We start from the raw sequence: 22,635 nt of genomic DNA, 5'->3' as shown, positions 1-22,635 counted from the left end.
TCTTTCTTTCTTTGTTTCTTTCTTTCTTTCTTTCTTTCTTCCTTTCTTTCTTTTTCTTTCTTTCTTTCTTTCTTTCTTTCTTTCTTTCTTTCTTTCTTTCTTTCTTTCTTTCTTTCTTTCTTTCTTTCTTTCTTTCTTTCTTTCTTTCCTTCTTTCCTTCCTTCTTTCTTTCTTTCTTTCAAGGGTTGCACCTGAGGCATATAGAAATTAACAGGCTAGGGGTCAAATTGGAGTTGCAGCTGCTGGCCACAGCCACAGCCATAGCAATGCCAGATCCAAGCCATGTCTGCAACCTACCCCGCAGCTCGTGGCAAACTGGGATACTTTAACCTACTGAGCAAGGCCAGAGATCCAATTCACATCTCATGGATACTAGTTGGGTTCTTAACCCGCTGAGCTGCAGTGGGAACTCCAGTCTTCTTATTTTAAATGACTAACAATCACTACTGCTAACAGGTAAGTAAAGAAAATATTGATGGACAAGACAAAACTCTAAGAAGGGCATTCTCACTCTTAGAGAGGCTTGGAATTAGAGATCTGAATGCTGCCAGGAATCTGCTTCTTTTCATATCTCATCTAGTGCCTGAAGGCCTTATTCTCCTTGGTGAAGTCACAGACACTTAACCAGGCAACTGCAGACTTTATAGTCTCATAATCTAAACTTTATAGTCTTATAGTCAACAACCCCCTCCCACCCGTTCCCATTACAGAAATAACAAGGAAAAGAACTCCTTGAACCACCCTGAGCCACAAGGCATCTCTGTATTAATTACTGTGGCTTAGAGAGCCTATGACCAGACAGACTTATCTGCCCTTACCAGGTCTCCATGGTTGGAAGGGAGGAAGAGCAGTTCCCCTCAAAGTGGACTCTACTATCTTATGCTGATTAAGCAATGGACCTCAACTAAGAGCACTGACACAGGGGATCTGTGCCCTGAAAAGAACTGCCAAGTGCTGCCCTAATGTATCAGAAATAATGCAAATGTTGACTATTGTGAATAGTATCTGTCAAAATGGTATAGTGGAGAATGTGGGAATCTCAGACTTTTTCTCTAAGAGCTCTGTTGCTTCTGGCAAGTCACTTAAACAATCTGATCTATTGTATCTCTATCTGTAAAGTGAGCATAAATAACCACATTATAGTTTTGTTTTAAAGACTGAAAACCAAAAAACATGTCCGTTTACTGCCTGCAATATAAGTTGGCACTAAGATGGTGGTAGCCTTCATTGTTCTTTGTTATTGCCGCAGTATTTTGCAGTGAAAGAGCTTTTCTGGAGCTTTCTTTTGCACCCCAAATCATCTGAACACTCTGCTCAGATGGTAAAGCTTCTTTTTTCCATCTCAGAGCACAAAAGAAAATGCTTTACAATGTGCAGAATACACATTTCTCCTGCTTCTTTTTCTTTTACCTTCTGACTCTCTAGGGCTCTACTTTCTGTTTCCTTTTTCTTCCTCTTCTCTCATTGCCACGCCACGTTTTTCCTCTTCCATCTATCTTTTGTCTTTGCTCAGTACTGATTCCCTGTCCACCAGTGACTCTAGTGTCCCATCAAACTTGTGGGCACAGTTCATCAGAGAATATGAGGCCCATTAAGCTTTCAAGGCTGTGACCAGATCATAAATAACAAAGTGTTAATCCTGGCAATGCATTTTTCCGGGATGTGAGAGGGAAATGATGGTTATTAACATGGAAACTGCTGGAACACTGAACTTAGCTGCTTGCTTATCCAAACCACACTGATAAGTTGTTACAGACAGAGTTCAGAGTAAGTAGTTTCAAAAGAAATGTAGAAGTGCATTCTTTGAGATGAGGCCTCAGTGAAAGGGGAGTGGATTCAGCATGAAAACTTTCCAGATGTGTGTGTGTGTGTGTGTGTGTGTGTGTGTGAGACAGACCAAATCCCCTTGTGTCTCTCATATTTGGATGGCATTAACATAGTTCTAAAGCATCATCCTTTTCAATAAGCAGTATGTGTTCTGGAAATGCCACATCACATTAAAATATAATTAGGAAGGTAATCCTCTTCTCCTGGTAATAATAGTGCATTTCAAATCCAGTATACATATTTTGGTACCTGAACCATGCTTTCAGTCATTAGTATATAAAAGCCATTCTATTTTCTTGTCATAGGCATTGGTAGACCAGGTCAAGACATGAACATAAACCCAGTATGATATCATCCTCCTGAGATACTATACTGATACATGGAAGACCAAATCTAGTTTATTCTCTATCACTGAATGGCATCAAAAATTCACCTTATCAACAATACATGTCACTCTCAGTTTCAAAATACACTTAATTCCGACTCACTCTTCAACATCCTTTTGGTTTTGTACCTTATTTTATGCTGTTCTTAGTTCCTTTCTTTCTCTGCGTATTCACAGGTGTGCTATTATTTTCAATGTGGAAACCCTCCTTACTAAAAGTCATTTATGTAATACTATTAGCAGAGGCAACTTCAGTAGTTTTAAGGATGATGATGTAAGTATAAAAATACCCCACACATTCTGTGAGAGTGTTTGACAGTGATTTATACATTTGTAACACCTTAGGACTTTGCCGTTAACAAGTGTCATCCATGTCAAAACATAAAAAGGTAATTACTCTGTGGAAAGAGATGTTACCCAAGTAATTTCTCAGAAGTGTATGTTACTTCCAGGAGAACAGAAATTGCATGCCATTGTTGATGATTTTCGTCATCAGTACATAAATCTTAATGAGGTCCCAATCACATTTGGCTGTCATAGGCTTCTAAACATCTCCTAGGTCTGTTACTTGGTTCCATTAATTAGTAGGTATGTTTTCAAAAGCTTAAAATAGATACCATATTAAGCAGAAAATTAAGAGATGTTCTTGACATCCTGTTTGGTTTTTACACTATTCATAGGCTACAGAGGTTTAAGTATTAGTGGAACAGCCTTTTCTATTCTGCTAAGACAGACAGCATATGTTAGAGACATTCAGTAACTTCACAAGAAAGTTCTATTAGTGCTTAATGTTTTTCTTTAATGGCTTTACTAGAAATGAAAAAATAATTATCTTAAAGTTTCACTGTGCACATTTTGGATACACTATGGAAGTGTGGTGACGGGTGGAGAGAGTGCTATAGTCATTAAAGAATTGTATCAATTCTCTGAGTGATGTGTCCTAATTAAGGGCAAGCTTTATTATGAATTGAATTGTGTCCCTCTAATTTTCATATGTGGGAGCTTTAAACCCCAATATGATGGTATTTGAATATGGGGCCTTGGAAGGGCAATTAGGTAATGAGAGCCGAGTCCTCATGATGGGATTAGTGTCCTTATGAGAAGAGACACAAGAAAGCTCTCTTAGCCTCTCCCTCTTACTTTCTCTTTTTTCACTCTCCACACTGTAAGGACAGAGCAAGAGGCCAGGAGGATAGACCTCATCAGGAACAAAATCGGCCAGCACATTGACCTTGGTCTTTCAGTCTCAGGAGCAGAAAAATAAATGTCTGTTGTTTAAGCCACCCTGTCTAAATTTTGTTATAGCAGCCTAAGTAATAATACACTTTTGTAATCTAAATAGATGGAAATACGCTAATTCTATTAGAAGGGTTAATTAACTATTTGATAGGCAGTGGTAAATAGAATGTTTCTCTTTGATTTTGCAGGGAAGATGTCCTAGAAAATAAAACCAGCTCACCTTGAATGGCTCATAGTTTAAAAGTCTGACTCAGAGTCTTTATGTTCCAATGAATATTTCACTTTTAAATTTGGCTGAGCATAGAGCATATGAGTGACAAATACGTGGTGGAGACATGTCACTACAGGTCATGTCTCAATGGTATTTTCCAAGAGCTGGTAAATGTAATAGAGTTTCGTAAATTTTCTGAAGCATTCAAGTGACTATGATAACTTTTCTACAGTTCCATCTAAGTCATAACATGTTGCAAATATTAAAATCAGCTTATCTTTATTTAAAACAAAAGTCAGTGTTTCTGTGATGTGTTTTCAAATGGTGGTCAAATATTAACTTTGTACTATATATTTCAGCATTTATAAATAGCCCTCTAAATAAATCATGACACTCAAATCACGGCTACATTAGCATCTTCTATCAAAGTTTTATATAACTACATAATTAATGAAGAAACAATTATATTAACAATTTTTAAATGATTTTTTTTCCATTATAGCTGGTTTACAGTGTTTTGTCAATTTTATACAGTACAGCAAAGAGACCCAGTCAGGGACATTATTTGATAATAGTGATAATTCTTTTTACAAAAATATTTTTGGTTATAATTCTACATGATACACGATAAGGTTCTAGAATGAACAATTTGAAAATAGCAACAGTTTCAGCCTCCCGGATAACCATCTCTTTATATTGGGGAATTTTCATTTTCTACAATAAATTATATTTTCTACATCAATACTATGAGGCATGTATTTATGTAGGGTCAACCAAAAACCAAAAAAAGAAGGACAAAGTAAAGAACAGTGCAAATTTATGTTCTTTTTAGAATCAAAAACATTTTTCATTATCCTGATTTATAGATTTATGGATTTAGTGAATGAACTTAAAAAGAAGTTTTATTGATCTATGTATTTGTGTCCATTAGAGAAGATGAACTCAGAAATATGTTTAATGAAATAAAATAAATTAAAGCACTTCATAAACTATAAAGTGCTGAATAAACCCTCCAAACACTAGAGTCCCAGTCTTCTCCCCTCTAGTTTTGAGACTCTTCTCTTGGAACAAACCAAGTAAAGAGCATTCTATGCCTATAATTAGTGAAAGTAATTTTCTCTATGCTAAAACCTTAGATGGGAGCACACGTATGTGAGTGGATTCCTTTGCAGGCCAGGATATTTATTTGTTTCAGCAATCATTTGAGAATCCTAGTGGAATTCTACCACATATAATGCTCTATGAAGAATTTCTAAGCAAGTAAATTCAAAAAGCTCACTTAGGTTTCGATAATTAAAGTCAGGAGTTTGTTCTTCAGTTCAAGGACTAAGTTGGACATATAGTTTGTTTTTCAAATCATTAAAATGAGAATGGTTTTGTAATAACAGTGGCCTTAAGTGCTGTTGCCAGTTACATAAACTTATTTTAAAGGCTAGAAATACTTCTTGTTCATGGGCCTTATTTGACCTGAACAAAGGTGGACTGTGATATGGTATTAATTCCTCCGGGAAGAATCAATACTTTTAATACATATTAAAATGTTAAAAATGTGCAAGTGGCTCTTTGGGAGAAGCAAGTTAGCATAAACACTTTTATTACAGATTGCTGCTTATGTCCTTGTGCTTGGAGTGTTAAAGAAAATGTTCTCTTACTAGGGAGAAATTAAACTGAGAATAAAGATAAAAGGCTTTAATATAAGCAGTATTCGGTATAAACATAGGTTATTTAAGTTGGTTTACTGAAACTTGGAGAGTGTTTTCTAATAAAAGTTATGCTCTGAATATTAAGTAAGAGAATAAAGCCAGTACTCTCTCTTATACACATATAGACACTCTACAAAAAATTTGTCCTTAATATAACTGAAGATTTGAACATTTACAATAGGAAAAAGGATAGAAAAGATTTATCTGCATTTTGAATCCTGGTGCTGAGGATTCATTTATTTAGAAGAGGCAGTTGGATAGTTTTGTGAGGCATGGGGTGGGGGGGTGATAAAATATGCTCTGATTTTTCTTTTTCTTGATTCAAGTTATTAGTAATATTAATATCATATTTTATCAGCCATGTTATTTTTGGTTCTCAAGTGTAAATTAGAGGGATTGAGAGTTTGATGCTGAGAAATTGATGGTGAGATTGATGGTAAAGAGACTTTTCATGGGGCAATGGAGAGCACAACAAATGGGATCTACAGTAGCTGTATCGCTGGGAAATACAAATATTTACTATGTTGAAATTAACTACGTAGTGGACGATGTGTACCAAACAAGCAGAAACAAACATATAGTCAAAGTGAAAGAAACCATGCCTGTGCATAGATTTCTGAGAAATTAGGACCACCTGGGTATCAACTCTCATAACCAACCAGCAGGTGGGGCCAAAGGCCCAGAAGAATTGGTTATTGTCAGGATGCAGAGAAGAGCATTTAGCGTGAAAAAGTCCTAATGAAAAAGGTGAAAGTCAGTCATTTAAGTGGAATATTTATTACCCTAAAAGAGGCTGAGTCTTCTCTCTCATGGACTGGTATAAGGTTGATGGACTAGTCTTTATTATTATTATTCTTTTTCATCTACCTTGTTACTTCTCTTTGTGTTTTAAAACATTAAGATCCTGAAAATGGAAATTGCTATTAGTCCTATTATGAAGGAATACAAATTTTAAAAGATATATAATACTTTCCATTGTCATTAAGATTTCAAGGACTTGAAGCAGATGAAAAACATGATTGCGTCGTTGCCTTTCATATTTGAAATGATTTTTGGCATTGACAGCCCATATCTGGGAAAAATGTCCAATCACCATGCTTTCTATTTACAAAAAATTTCATGTACATCTAGTTGTAATTAACAACAGTGAAAATGAGCCATTCAAAAATATAACTAGTGTATCTTAAGCCACATTTTAAAACATTTTGGGATGCACTATAATAACACGTGAATATATGGAAAAGGATTTTGCACTTTATCAATAAAAAATAATTATGTGCTTTCTCATATTTAAAAGTAGTATAGGAAGTTAATGCCACCTCTTTTTAGATTATTGTGCAATGTTATCATTTTTGACATTAAGCCCCATGATTAACCCCAAATAGTTTTCTTTAGAAATCAATCATCTGCTCCAATGTGTGTTAACATTACCATAGAAATGATGAGTGGTTACATTATTAGTAGTAAATGGAAATCCTACTATTGCACACACTTACCACTTCTCTTGCAATCTGATCTATTTTAAATGTATTCTTTAATATAATTATATGAAGACAAATTTAATCTTAATATTATTACTTAATATCAGAAAGTACTATCGTTCTGCAAGCAGCACTCCAACGTTAATAATGTCTGGGGATATAAAATGTTTTTGACTGTAAGATTAGTTTTCTTATTTGAAAAAGGTTTTAAATTTCATTTCAAAGGAGATTTCACACCCCATGAAATTTAAACTATGACATTTAGAAAACATTCACTTTATTATAATGCACTGAAAAATTATAGTGCAAATGCTCCCTGTTCCTATCTATCAAAACTGTTGTTAGAAATGTAAAGGGACTATTTTCTTAGGTAAAAACTATGTGATACGCTGAAAAAAAAAAAAAAAAAAAACAACAAAACTGAATGCCTCCTACTGTTCTTCCTCAAGTCAGGTAATTATGGCTTCAATTATGTTACAGAATGCTTTGAAATTAACTCCTACAGTTGTTTTCAGTAGAGTTTATGTTTAGATAACCTTCTGTTCATTGTGTTTTCCATTTATCCAAAAGTTTATGAAGTGTTCCATGCACTCTAAAAATAAGTTTTGGGGAAATCTTTATATGTACTCTTGATATTACTTCTGTCACAGACTAAAACTGAGTTCATAAAGCACAAACGTGCCAATTTTAAATACTAATATGAATATTTCCTTTGTTATCACGCAGTAATTTCAGATGTTCTTGCTAGAGCTCAACTTTGATTTGACAGTCTTCTTTTCGATGTTTTTTTTCTTTTCAAAGCAAACTATTTTTGAACAATCTAAAAAAAAATCTAAGAAATTCACATTATATTCCTATAAAATTCAGGATTGTAATACTTTTATTCTTTGTATTATTTGATAGTACATTTAATCTTGAGTTTTGATAACATTTACTGTGGCCTAATTATACTTTATATTCATTTTGATTTTTAAGAAATTTGAAAGTGACCTAATTGCTCAATATTTCTAAGTTCCTAGGTGACACAAGCCATACTTTGTGTAGTAATGGCAGAAAGCAGACACTCAATAAAACTTAGTTGAATGAGTACATGGATAATGTTAATATAGGGCAGGAATGATGTGAGTTATTCCTATTTTAGTGTCAAATAATTATGACTAAATCTTATTATGACAAAGCAGTTGTTTACCTATATCCAGCTCTGTAAAAAAATCTTACTGTCTTAAATAAGGACAGCTCACTTAAAAAACAAAAAAGGAACAAATAAAATAAGTATATACCTTCTTTCCTGTCCAGGTTGAGGATGAACTGAGACATAATTCTTTAGAAGAAGGATAAGAAATAGAAATGTCGTCTTTATTATTGTTGGTCCAATCGGTCCATTGCTGATCATTAACTCCCCCTGAACTGAAGTATCCATAGGTTATCAGGAAAAGTTAGACAACAATAAGACCCTACACCCAGGACCTATGAGCCTGCAAAAAAATGTAATCTTGATATTGAACCAGTCAGGGATGAAAATAAATGCCTGAGAAGTAATTACAATTAGATCATTCTTAGGCAGTTTTGCAGCCTGAATTTATATTGAAAATCTTGGAGTAGAGCCATGAAGTTATACTGAAAAAGACCCAGACTTGTAGTTTCCCTAGGCTTCTGGCAGAAACAAATAGAAATCTTATCTGAAAAATGTCACTTTTGTTCTAGGTATCAAAGAGTCTCTGCAAATAATCTTTTGAAGCACATTAAGCAGAACTAGTCCAAAATAAACATACCTACATAGAAAAAGGCACAAGGAGAGAACTGGCAGAAAAAAGAAAAAAGAAAGCTGAAATAGATCTCAAAACGTTTAATGAACTGTGAATATAAGACCAGATCAGAAAACAACAATTATTTTTATGTTCAAAAAAGTAAAAGACAAGCTTGTATACATCTGAAGGGAACATAAAAAATGATCAGGCAGATTTGGAAAATCATGGAATATTATTTCTAGAATTAGATATTTCAATAACAAATATTGAAGACTCAGCAAATGGGTTTAGCAAATGATTCTATACAGCTGAAGAGAAAATAAATAGAAGAAAGATCAGAAGAAATTATCCAGAGCTCATTTTGCAGAGAGACAGGTTAAGTGGTATGGGAGGTTGTGTTCGATTATGATCAGAAGAAAGAGTGAGTGGCACAGAGGGCTCGTGACTATCCAGAACAGGTAAAAGATATCAACACACAGATTCAAGCAGCTCAGTGAATCTTAACCGATAATAAGTACAAAGACTGTTACATTTAGGCACAAAATGAAATTGAAGAACATAAGAAAAAGAAGAAAGAAAAATCTGAGAATTCATCAGAGTGAAAAGAAAAAAGTCATATTCCCTTCAAAAGATTTCTCATGTGGCTCTTTTGTCATCAGCAATAATGGCAGCCAGAAGAGAGTGAGCTGACAATTTTAGTATACTAAGGAACAAAAAAAACTTCCTAATCCATTAATATCCAATGCCCATGAGAAAAAGAAAATGTTTTCAGATTAAAAAAAAAAAAAACCGGAGAGGATTTTCCATCAGTAGATTTTTGCTAAAAGAAGCAGAATGAAAGTATTAAATCTAGAAAGATATGAGGAACATTAAGTGGGTTGATGAATATGCTTCATCCTTCCATGTACTTCTGCCAATAGTTTGAAAGTTATGTACTTTATTCCTTTTACCAATTTACATATAAATTATCACATACATCTTGAATTTTTCTGATATAATACAATTTGCATCTTTCTGAATAAAACAAAGACTTGACACTATCTCATCCTCAGCTTTTGCATTATTGCTGTCGTGTGTTTCAACGCTTATCATTTTAACCCATATGACATTATTATGGATCATCCTAAAAAAAGAACGGATTGAAAAAGAAACACTGAAGAAAAACGCTAATTCGAAAACCCAAAATAAGATGGTAGGCTTAAATATAAATAAATCAGTAATTATATTAAATATAAATTGTCTATTTACCCAATTTAGACAAAAACATTGTTAAATAAAATCACTGAGGATGTCACAATTAGGATGCTGAAGACATTTATAAGAACAGAGCACAACTGTCTGGAAGTTTTGCTCTGGGCACCCAAATGGAATGTTTTTTTTTTAACTTTTGTTTTTTGTTTTTTATCTTTTAGGGATGCAGCTGTGGCATATGGTAGTTCCCAGGCTAGGGGTCAAGTTGGAGCTGTAGCCACTGGTCTCTGCCACAGCCACAGCAATGCCAGATCTGAGCTATGTCTGCAACCTATAGCACATCTCACAGCAACATCAGATCCTTAGCCCACTGAGCGAGGCCAGGGATCGAACCTGCACCTCATGGATACTAGTCCGATTTGTTTCTGCTGAGCCACGATTGGAACTCCAGGAATGTCTTTATAAAAAACATTCAGAATTATAAAAAATTCTGAGCAGGTTACCAAAAGAAATGTTATGTCTTTTATTTGGTACAATTTTTTTTAAAAACATGCCTTATTTGTTTTGAATTGTAACTGACTTGAGGAAGGCAAAGTTTATGCTGGACTGATAGAAGGACAGAAAGCAGACCTCATCCACCCTCTTAGCTCCTTAAATGAGCCTGGTAGCGGCATTCTCTTTTTCTATCAAATCAGGAAAACTATCCAGGACTGGCTCAGATCCTGCATATACAAACAGTTTTGCCATTTCAAAAAACTGCAGCATCTAGTATGATGTCTTGCACATGGTAGGTGCTGAGTAAATTTTTATTGAATAAATACATTTTGTAGGACTAAAAAAATCCTCTGAATGAAAAATATTATGAAAGACACCTCTGAACTCTAAGACTACACAAAAAATTAAATGCAAAAGATGAAAAAGACAACCATGCAAATAAGGTCTACAAAGCTGGTGTATGTATCTATTTGATACTGGACAAAACAGAATATAAGGTTCATAGCATAACAAGAGAAAAAATGGTCATTATATAGTACTGACAGTTTCAATTTCCCAGGAACATAAAACGATTTAAAATTTGTATGTACCTAAAAACACAATCCCAAAATACATAAAGAAAATACAGAAATGAAGGGAACACTGACAAATCCACAATCAGAGTAGCAAAATTTAACAAATATCTCTTGGTAATTGATAGGAAGCAAATAAAATCATTAAGAACATGGAAGGTTTACAGAATGTGATTAACAAATATGAGCTAAAGGATGCAAATAGAACACTAAATAACATAATTGTAGAATACACCTTCTTGACAGAAGATACACATAGCACGTTTACAAAAGGTGACCACATCAAACTTGACCATAATGAAAGTTTCCAAATATTTCAAAGGATTGCTATCATGACAACTATATAACTAACCTAGAATTCAATTGTCAATCAATAATGAAATTAACTAGAATATTTCTATCTCCTTGGAAATTAAAAAATCAACTAAAAGAAACCACCTGTTAAGGAATATATCATCACAGGTATAGAAAGCAATGAAAAGTGAAGAAAATTAAAAAAGAAATATACTATGTCTTAGACTATGGTGAAAAGAGCCAAAACATTTCTTATTTAGAAAGGAAATTGAAAATTAATGAGGTAAACATCAATCTCCTAAGTTAAAAGAAGAAATCCAAAACAGATGCAAATAAAAAGAATATAATGTAGATATACAATAATATAGATAATAATGTAGATAAAAGCAGAAAATAATGTCATAGAAATAAACACTAGAAAGTTTGAAAAAAGCCAAAAGATTCTTTGAAAAAGTGATCAAATAGACAAAATTTGATCAACAACACTGTTCAATAAAGTATAAGGCATAAATAATCAGTATCAGAATGAAAAAAGAGACCTGATTCCAGATGTTACAGAGATTTTTAAAAAGGCAATGTGAAGAATTTATGAACAACCTTTTGATAATGTCTTGATAGTGAGCCAACACATTGGAAAAGGTAGACAAAACAGGCAAGGTCTTAGAAAAGGTAGAGCTTAGTGAATCAAAGAAAGAAGGAGCCTGAACTAGTCTTCAAAAACCTTCTCTCACAGAAAATTCCAGGCTCTAGGGACTTTAATGTGCTATTATTATAGAAAAGGATAATAATGGCAAAACACAATAAATATGATAAACTGCAAATGAAGACTCCTAAAAAGCATTTCCCATGCTTACAGATGGTCTGATCAGATTGCTGTGAAGTTCCACGGCCCTGGGCTGTAAAGAAGCAGATGCTTGCTATCGTATTCATGGCCATCTCACCCAAGCATGAACATCTCCCCTCTCAGCATCTTAATCCCCAATCATTCTTCTTTGTCACAGCATTAAAGAGCTCAATGTCTGGCCATATGCATATTGGCACGTTTGCCTTTCTTTGAACCTTTAGAAGATGCAAAGAATGAAAAAACTACTGACGTGTGTCATACTTAGCATTCAAGCCTGGCACTTTGTGGACATTTGGACGACAAAAGGAATAAAATCAGCACATTAGAAGGAACATTGTGTCTTTCTAATCTTTGAATTTTAAAACCGCAGGAATGATCAGGGTGAATCGATTTTATTTTTAGTGTGTCTGCCTCCAAGTTTGATTTTATGAAGAAAAGGCACTCTGGGTTTTTTGGAACTTAAAAATAAGAATACTGGGCTTCTTTCTATGGGTCTTACCTTTTAAAAATACATAGAAGTGGTGTAGTCCTAAGCTTTCAATTTCTTTTTCCTGTATCTTGAATGCAATTTAAGCATTTTATTGAACTTGAACACACTGAAGCATATTATTACTTGACCCTGTTTTGCAATGACATGTAATCATAATAATAAGAGTGATAATCTAAATAATAATTATCACAGTAGTGGCCATTTACTGGGATGCTTAATACAGTTCAGCACTGTCCCAAGTAACATATGTTATAACAACTAACTTACATTATTCTGTTTCAGATACTTTATGTGGATTCTAGAAGTTCAGTAACTTGCCTATGGCTATGTAGCTGTTAAACGGTGAACCTAGGATTCACACCCAAGGATTGTGGTTCTCACCTGTAGTGTGCATCACAACCACCTGTAGGGCTTGTTAAAACATGAATTTTGAGTCCCATGGTCCTAGGAATTTGCATTTCTAACATGTTCCAGCTGCTGCTGCTGCTGCTGGTCCAGGTACTGTATTTGAGGTCCCACTGTTGCAGGACCTGTGCGCCAAAGCACTGTGCCTCTATTGCCTCCTTGCTGTGTCTCAATGATTCCTGTCAATGATTCTGAGATGTGAACATGCTATCATTAACTCCATTTCTAGACAGAAAATTGAGAATGTGAAAGACTAATAAGTACACTACTCAACTTCAAGCAGCATAAAGAGTAAAGTCAGAATTTGAACCTTCTATCTGCCTCCATCCAATTTATTCTGGAGTGTGTGTGTGTGTGTGTGTGTGTGTGTGTGTGTGTGTGTGTGTGTGTGTGTTTGCATTTGGTTTAAAAATAGTTAAATATAGATTTTAACTTGTAATTAAAATCCAAACTTTGTGGAATCCATGGTTCTCTGTTGAATTCTACCCAATGGTTTCTTGAATATAGTTTAAAAACCGCTGCAGAGTTCAAAAATTTAACCACTGCTTCTAACATAAGTTAAAAATAACCAAGAGCCATCTATGCATTTCTAGCTCTCCCTTAAAGAAAACTCAACTAACAATTTTTGTCTTTATTTCTCTTATTCTGGGTATCCTTTGCTACTTATAGTATACAGCATTTTCTGGGAGTATTGTTTATTTTGAATGCTCTTTTTATTAAAAAACAAATGTTTTTGATTCAAAATTGATGTGATTAACGGTAGTGGAAGGAAATTTTCTCTCCGAAGTATAATACAATATTAAATGACAACTATAGTTTAATGACAACTCAGAACAATTTACTAAACTAAAAGAATTCCTAAATTAATTTAAAAATTTGCAGTGGGAAAAAGGATGTCATGAGAACATTATAGAGTTTGAGGTGTCTATGAATCTAAATTCTTGCATCTTTCTTTCTCACTGGATACTTGGACCCTAGCTCCTATTTTTTGGATATCACACAGGGATTAATGCACGAGGATCAAAGCCTTCCACATTGACCACGGCTGTTGCTTATTCTTTAATTTTTTAAAGTACTGAATTATTTTTAGATCAAAGCCTTCTTCTGGGTGGTCTTTCCTGCTTAAGAGGCAGAGGTGATAGGGTGGTAAAATTTTAAAATCCAAGGGATGTGCCATGTGGACAAATGTATCCACAGTAAAGAATTGAGGGCCCAGGGAAAAGGTGTATCTTAGAGCTCTCCATTGAAATGTTTATCTTGGTATTTGAAGAGGTCAAGAAATAACTTTGCTATTAATAGCGCACAGTTTATTGAAATGTACTAATTCATACTCTGAGGCACTTCCTTTTCTAAGTTTAGCCAAAAATGTCGCTATCCTACCTTTGCTGTTTAGGCACAGAATGCTTTAGTTAGCTTCGGGCTAGAATAATGTGCTTACCTGGCTTCTTCCATTTCCTTTTCTCTTTGAAGCATCATTAAAAATGAGCTAATATTAGAGTTCCCGCTGTAGCTCAGTGGGCTAAGGATGAGACTGCAGCAGCACAGGTTTGATCCCTGGCCAGACACAGTGGGTTACGGATCCAGTGTTTCTGTAGCTGCAGCTATAGCTCGATTTAATCCCTGCCTTGGGAACCTCCATATGCTGCAGAGCAGCCAAATATATATATATATATATATATATATTCATATAATATAATGTGTGTGTGTATATATATACATATGTATATATATAGGCTTATATCAGGAAGAAGCAATTGTTACACTGTACTATTAAGATTTAAGTAGTATTTAAAATATTTCTTAGAATATTTTTCTTTTCTTATGTGTAATTTTATTTTGTTTTATTTTTTCTTTTTTAGGGCTGCACCCACAGCATACGAGGGTTCCCAGACTAGGGGTCAAATCGAAGCTGCAGCTTCCGGCCTATGCCACAGCCACAGCAACGCGGGACCTGAGCCAATCTGCAACCTACACCACAGCTCATGGCAACGCCGGATCTTTAACCCACTGAGCAAGGCTAGGGATTGAACCTATGTCCTCATGGATACTGCTGAGCCACAACGGGAACTCCATCTTAGGTGTAATTTTAAAAGGGCTTTGGTTTTCTTAACTGATCCAATAGACCTGAAGGCTCAATTTAAAATCATGCAATTAAAAATTTTAAAATGGGGGAATATTATAATTCACCTCAATAGTTCCTAATTCTAAGTAAATCCGCTTTATTTGTTGAGGGTGGTGAGTGGACTGGGGACTCCTTGGTAAGCTATTTCTTAGCACTCCAGAGAAAAATATGGCTCTTTACCTTGTGCTGTGTCAACTACCAAGAAGACTTACATACAAAATAAGGGTTTCCCCATCCCTGGATTCACTTGTACCATCATTAACAGAACTCTGAGTTGGATTTTCACAGCAGAAAGGAAATACTAAGTTTTGCCCTGAATTTTCTAAAAAAGAATGACAAGACAGTGGCAGAATATATACTCCTTGGCTTTGAGAATACTTAGTCTAAATCTCCTTGATATTTTCCCCTATAAATTATTTTCTGAACTATTAGAAACCTTCCCCAATGTTTTTATCACCCTAAATGCTTAGGGGGGTGATCAAGCAGCTAAAATGTCCTGTGGCTCTCTTGTTTTCGGTGACCAAAGTCACTTGGGATTTTTTCCCTCTATTCTGAGCTTATGTATCATTTTAAAGACCCTTATCTGCATGTCTAATTTAATAATAAAGATGGCTCATTTTCTACAACGTTAAGAATCATTTCCTTACTTTTATCTCATTACTGATATATCTTTAGTTCCTAAATTATTTGAGGCTTGTTTGTTTGTCTGTTTATTTTGTCATACCCATAGCATGCAGAAGTTCCTAGACCAGGGATCGAACTTGCACCATAGCAGTGACAATGCCAGATCCTTAACTGTTACGCCACAAGGGAACTCTGGCATTTACTCTTTTAAATCTTGTTTCAAAAATCAATCCTTCTAGTTCTTTTGGCCTTTTCATTACTCATTCTTGAATTCTCATATAAAATGCTACCTATGAAACTATATAACCCCAATGCATTTCTGAAGTGTAATATGTATGACATAATTAAGTATATTTCTATGTATTTTATGAAAAAAATAAGAGGGAGCTCACATGATACTCTCTACTTGTCTTCCTGCATCAACCTGGTACCAGTCACTGTGGAATAATGTGCTTGGATTGCGACACCACTTGAACCTCTGGGAATTGTGTGCTTACTTGGTTAATATCAATCCTCTTGCAAAAGTGCAGAGAACTTGAAAGCAGGAACTGTATCTATTCTTCTGTTTGTAAAGAAAAAAAATATGTGTGTATATATATATATTTATACGGAAATAATGGACGTTTGCATTTTGAGTTGAAAACTCTAGTTTATAGTGTAATAGCTTAATGTAAAAACTCAGACTTTCTAAAATTAGGTTTCTAGAATTATTTTAGCAGGCGGTTAACAGAAGTACTTGAATTTAAATATCTGAATCACCTGTCCCATCTCTGGTATTACAATTTGTAGGAAAAATATACCAGTCTTTAAGTTTAAAAGGATTTAGGTGCTGACTTTAATATTATAAAAATTTTACCAGATGGCTTAGTCAGCTCAGACAGCTATAACAGAATATCAAGACTGGGTAGCTTAAACAAGAGACATTTATTTTTTCACCATCCAAATCAAGGTGGCAATACATTTGTCTTTTTTTTTTTTTTGTCTTTTTTTGCCATTTCTTGGGCCGCTCCTGCGGCATAGGCATATGAAGGTTCCCAGGCTAGGGGTCTAATCGGAGCTGTAGCCGCCGGCCTATGCCAGAGCCACAGCAACACGGGATCCGAGCCGCGTCTGCAACCTACACCACAGCTCATGGCAACGTCGGATCATTAACCCACTGAGCAAGGGCAGGGACCGAACCTGCAACCTCATGGTTCCTAGTCGGATTTGTTAACCACTGCGCCACGACGGGAACTCCTACATTTGTCTTTTGGTGAGAGCTCTTTTCTTGTCTTGCAGAGAATAAGCCTTCTTGCTGTGCTCTCCTGGGTCTTCCCTCTGTGTGTATGTGCAGAGGGAGAGAGATCTTTCATGTTTCTTCCTCTTCTGATAAGGACACTGGCTTTATTGGATTAGGAGCCCATCCTTTGACCCCATTTAATCTTCATTACTTCCCAAACGGCCTTACCTCCAAATACGGTCACATTGGAGGTTAAGGCTTCAATATAAGAATTTTGGAGGAATACAATTGATTCCATAATACAGATTTACTTTCCACCTCAAGTAATACTCATTGTTTTAATAGTGCTATATTCACTGATACTGAAAGCATGCACACTTGGGATAGGAATGGAAGAGGGGTGAAAAGGTAACACAGCAAATAGCAAAGAAGGCATTGCTTAGATTTGCTTAGTTTAGACAATAAAATCACCATGTTCTGAGGTGTTTCCTGCATCAACAATCAGTTTTTTGATTCTCCAGACGTCCACTCTCCAACAATTTAATTCAATTCTGACACTAAGTATTTAGAGTTAGCAAAGACCCCCCACAGGTTCAGGACTCTATCTCACCTGACTGTCCCCACTTCAGGGCCAGTCACACAGTCTGGGCCACATTCTGACAACTGGCTATAAAGCAGCTACAACCTCCTCCTCAGGTTCAGCAATTTGGGCAAATGGCTCCTAGAACTCCGGAACACACTTTACTTACATTTGCTGGTTTATTATAAAGGATACAATGCAAGAACAACCAATCGAAGAGACACATGGTTCAAGGTATGGAAGAGGCGATGCATGAAGCTTCTACACTTTCTCTGGGCAAACCCTCTTCCCTCTTGGTACCTTGATGTGTTTACCAACAAGGAAGTTCTCTGAAGAATCTCATTGTTCAGGAGTTTTTATAAGCTCTATCTCCAGCCTCCCTTCAGTCCCCGGAAATCAGAGGTGAGACTCAAAGTTCCAACTTGTTAATCACTTGGTCTTTCCCGTGATCTCTATATTGAAGCTAAATAGGAGTCCCACCCTAAGTCAATCCACTATCATAAATTCATATGTGATCCAGAGGCATGCTAGTTGTGAAACACAAAAGGCACTCCTTTTGCTCAGAATATATTTCAAGAGTTTCTGCAGTTGCATACCAGGAACTGGGGACAAAGACCAAATGTATTATTATATTATATCACACCATGTTTAAGGAGTACAGCAGGAAGAGATAGTCTTAAAAGTTAGAGTTTCATTTTTAAGGATCAGATTGGAGTGAAAAAGGCTTTCTGAATTCCAAGCCTATTCTATAAATATCAAGATCTAGAATCTAGGGGACTCGAGGGCTTTAGGATGTATAAAGAATCGATGTGAAAACCTTTTTTCAGAGGGAATGAGATAATGCTTTAACCAGTTGGTTCAAAGGGAAGAAGTGGAAATTAAAGTTGATGAGTATTTCTGAGAGGGCCCTGGCCTTGGACTTTCCTGAAACTGAATCTCTGGGGAGCCAGGCGCTATCAATTTTCCCAGTAAATTTGAAAATCCAAGAGCAGAAAAGAATTGTATTCCAATTTCTATATAGACCACTAGGAGTGATTTTCTTACAGAATTTCCTAAACTGTGGTAGAAATTTGGAAAAATTTTTTTCAACTCTACATTATATGATGTTTAATGCTTACAATTACAATTAATTATGTTCTCTTCAATGTTTAAATAAATGAGTGTATTTCTATGTTAAGTACACTAGAGAGAGCCTGGAATATGGTACATCTCCTGAATTGGGGCAGTTTTCTCTTGCCTCCAGAAATGCTGTATTTCAGGCCCCTACTTGGAATACTAGGCTGTTAATTGCCTGGTAATAGTCACCAGAGAGGAAAACAGAGGTAATGAACTAAGAGATGAAGTATTTTTCTAGAATGGTTTTGGAAACCTCCCAACTGTGGCCATGACAGAATTGTCACAGTGGATCTCTAACTCTGAACAAATTAAATGTCAGGTGATGTCTTATTGTAATCAGAGGAGCTCCAGAGATGGTGTGGTGATTCAGTCACTGCTGTGAGCTGTAGTCCAACACATCACTTTTGGGGCCTACAATGTGACAAAATGGAAGTCACCAGAAAAAGTCTTCTGAATAATGTTTTTAAAATATTGATTAGAGGAAGGAAAAATCCATGACTCTCAGAGTAAATATTTTTTTTTCCTGGTATCTGGAATAAATTCCTCTTATCAGATGCATAGTCTTTATGTATGTGTTTTATCCATACTTTAGATCTATAGTTTTAAGATTCCTGAAGTTTTGAAAGACCAAAGAAGTTAGGTACCAATTGCTCTAAATAGATTCTGCAGAAAATCTGTAGAGTCTCTCAGAAGAATATAAGTTGGAAAATGTTTGAAAAACACTGATTGGAAACAACTTGTGATAATTTATGAAAATGTGTGCTCTCCCGGTTACAAAAAAAGACTCTGATCTTTCGAATACTTGAAAGAGATTTTATACTTTGATCATTTTATCAAGTGTTGTCCATATTATTTCAGATGATAATATCAATTGGTAAGTCCTGGTTCACTATTTAACTTACAAGAGAATAGTTGTATTGCAGATTTTAAAAGGTTATCTGTAGAGATAGGAAATGACAATCTTTATTGAAGCTTTCAAAATGAGCAAAATAACCACATCAGCTTTGAAATCACATAGTAGCATTACTTTTTGGTAAAATCACTCATAATGAGAGCATTATGGTATCTTAAACCGTTATGAGGTCTGAGATGGAAACTTCATATTCAGAATTCCTCAACATAATAGGCTTATAGTGACATTTCAAAGTACTTTGTGCATATCAGGTATTTTCTGCACGGAAATTTCCCCCCTAGGCTCGTAGTAGGCATGGAATAGAGGCAACGTGTTTTCCTTTACAGGGCAGCATCAAGAGTAGGTATTTGTTAAAACATTTGGTCTGTCTTGCCACTCTGCTGAGTGTACCATTCAAGTTGATCACATGGTAATTTAGGTTTATGGCAGATTTTTCTGCCATTTGAGTAAGGGTAAAGGGAATAACACCTTGCCCAAAGTGTCTGAAGAGCCTGATATGTCTGAAGGCAATGCCATGGAGGCCCAGAGATGAAGGTCTGGCAAGGACATGTTCACTGTGAAAAGTAAGTGTCATCTGAATGTCTAACTACAGCTGTGGTTCAATTTCTTTCCCCTTGTATGTAATTAAATGGAGGCTCTAAACTATGCTAAAGAAAAAAATGACACGTCATACAGCTTTATATGTTATCAGGGCTTTACTGTCAAATATGAGTGAAAACTGTAAACACTCACTAAGATGATGGTAATTACAGATGGGGACTATACAATTAAATACACCTGAATTTTCATGGTAGTAATGAGAGAAAGAAGTTTGCAAAACATAGTTTTCAGGAAAGTAGCTAAATAATTTAAGCCAAGAGTCAACATTTTGATTGTATTAAGTAAAAGGTCTAAGCTCTTAGAATATACTTTTCAATTTGTTGGATTCCCTCCAAGTGACAAAGGGAAGCAAATAAAAGAAAGGTACTTAAGAAGTCATGCTGTACAGTGGAAAAAAAAATTGTGTTGGAGAAATGACAATTAAAAAAAAGGAAGCAGAAATCAAAGTTTGATCACGTCCACTTGAACCAAAGTGGAAGAGGAAGTTAACCTCTTCCTTAATAAATCTAAATGACACATATGATAATGTTACTATCAGCAAAAATTTAATACTTATTATGTGCCAGGTGCTGGTCTAAGCATCTTACATATAGTAACTAATTTTATCCTTCCAACAACATTGTGAAGTCATTAATGTTATTATTTTTAGAGATGAGAAACTGAGAAATGGGGGGTTAAGTAAATTGCCTGAGTCACAAAGATGGGGAATGGTTAATCTGGGATTGCAATCCAGACAGCCTCCTGCCACTGGCCCTTGCTTACATAACATATTATACTTCTACTAAAGTAACATGAAAACTAACACTTGCCTCATTCCTTCCCTACAACAAAGCACTGCCCTTACAATTAATCTTCACAAATACCCCGGGCTGTAGGTACTATTACTACCCACATTTTTTGAGACTCTGAGACCCAGAGAGGTTAAGTGGCTTGTTAATGTCACAGATAATACAAAGTAGAACTGTGATTCATGCTTAGAAAATTTTGTTGTGGAATTCCTATTAACTATTCTACTATTTACCTCTTTTTTTTTAAAGTAGGCAATTAATTTAGCTTTGACTCAATCATAATAATCAAAATTCAAGGATTTGTTAAGCTTTCCCCTTTCTAAATTTCACATCATTCATAAAGCTTGAACCATGAGAAATTTTTGCAAGGAGCAAAATTATCACACAGGAATTGGTAGATGTATCTATTTTGCTAGATTTAGATTTTCTCGATTGGACAATTTGGTTAATCAACTTTACTGGATTCTTAAATTTTTTTCTCCTTCCTATTTTAAAAATGTAGATATAGAGTCCTAATCCGACTCCACTGGTGATTAAAATTACTAAATTACCAAGAGAGACTATAGTAGAAAAAAAGTTTGTTAGTAAATCTATCTATATGTCTGTTTATCTTTCAATATCTTTGTATCTGTCTATCTAATCTACACATATCAGATTCTATTTCTTCTTTACTCTTATAAGGTGGCTATTATTTACTTGAGAACAATACATTTTATTTACACTTATAAATGTATTTAAAACATTACAAAGAATAATTTCAACAGAGATTTACACATTTAAAGTTAATGAAAATTTGTTTAAAAAATTTTACTTTTCAATGCAAGGAAATTTTTGCCAGGGGGACTCAGAGTTTTGTTTTGTTTTGTTCTTAATTCAAAACTGCCTCATTGAAGGCTGGATTTGAAATTTTTATTGTAGCTTTATTTCGAATTAACAAGGAAAAAGTGGATAATGTCTGTAATAGGATGATCTATTATCTACCTAGAAAATTTTAGGAGCAATAATTCTGGGTCTCAGCGTAGAAGTACTAGGTGGTCCTTGATTCTGTTTTAAAGCTTGCATATATTAATTAGCAAGCCAAAATTATATCAGTATTCAAAGATATTTTATTTGTGCCTCCCTTTTCTTGCTATATCAGTGGAATAATGTGAAGTTTTATTTTTCTTTTCCCTGTTTATACATTTACACTTAATTCCTTCACTTAGAGAAGTTTTTCTCCATCATCAGTCTGTCTCAGAAAAAGTACCACAAGTTCTCCTAAAAGAGGGAATGTATTGTGCCTGAGTGGCCTCTTGGAGCTTTTTCTCTGTTCTTGGCTGAGGGCCTCCATGACCTGTAAGAAGTGCTGGTGGCTACAACAATTCAGCCCTTTAGATAATCTCTGCAGACTCTACCTTCCTGTATGTGTTCTGCTCAATATGTCTCTGAGTTGAAATTATGATTTCTATCCAGTTTTATACCTAGACGTTCTCTCTGCAGTCACTTTGCTTGTATGTTTTTCTGATTTTCAAGATCAGTTTCTTTCCTAGACTCTTTCTTTTGGATTAACCTGGATGTTGCAATTCATAGTTTAGAGGTCAGTCCAACCTGAGCCTAGACCTGTACCTTAGAATTTCAGTACAGTCAAGTTCAGATACATGGAGTTATGGGCACCTAATCTTCCAGATAGATAGAGAACATTCAAAAAATTGACACTTTAACAATAGCCAGTTTCTTAATCTTAAAATCTGTGGGTTTCTTCATTTACTTTGATTCCTTTAATTTCTCTCAACAAAGTTTCGTAGGTTT

At 35.1% G+C, this 22,635-nt stretch overlaps 1 long non-coding RNA gene across 3 annotated transcripts in view; it reads left to right on the top strand.

Moving 5' to 3' along the window:
• The window catches only part of LOC102165694 (uncharacterized), a 134,763-nt gene that overhangs the window by 95,047 nt on the left and 17,081 nt on the right, over positions 1-22,635 (top strand). The window contains exons 12-13 of one of the 3 annotated variants that reach the window (XR_014820108.1): positions 2,363-2,486; positions 17,621-17,832. This is a non-coding gene — a long non-coding RNA (uncharacterized LOC102165694). Of the gene's footprint in view, positions 1-710; positions 4,062-8,550; positions 8,671-17,620; positions 17,833-22,635 lie in introns of those variants that run through there. The other 2 variants (XR_014820109.1, XR_002336726.2) reach the window with 2 other exon arrangements.

This window comes from Sus scrofa, chromosome 11 (assembly GCF_054392235.1).
Source record: "Sus scrofa isolate SSC_HxYL_T2T_F1_AM1 chromosome 11, Sscrofa_HxYL_maternal_Yorkshire_Landrace_v2.0, whole genome shotgun sequence".
Taxonomy (NCBI): domain Eukaryota; kingdom Metazoa; phylum Chordata; class Mammalia; order Artiodactyla; family Suidae; genus Sus; species Sus scrofa.
The sequence above is the reverse complement of the archived record's forward strand: the minus strand, read 5'-3'. Positions and strand labels throughout refer to the sequence as shown.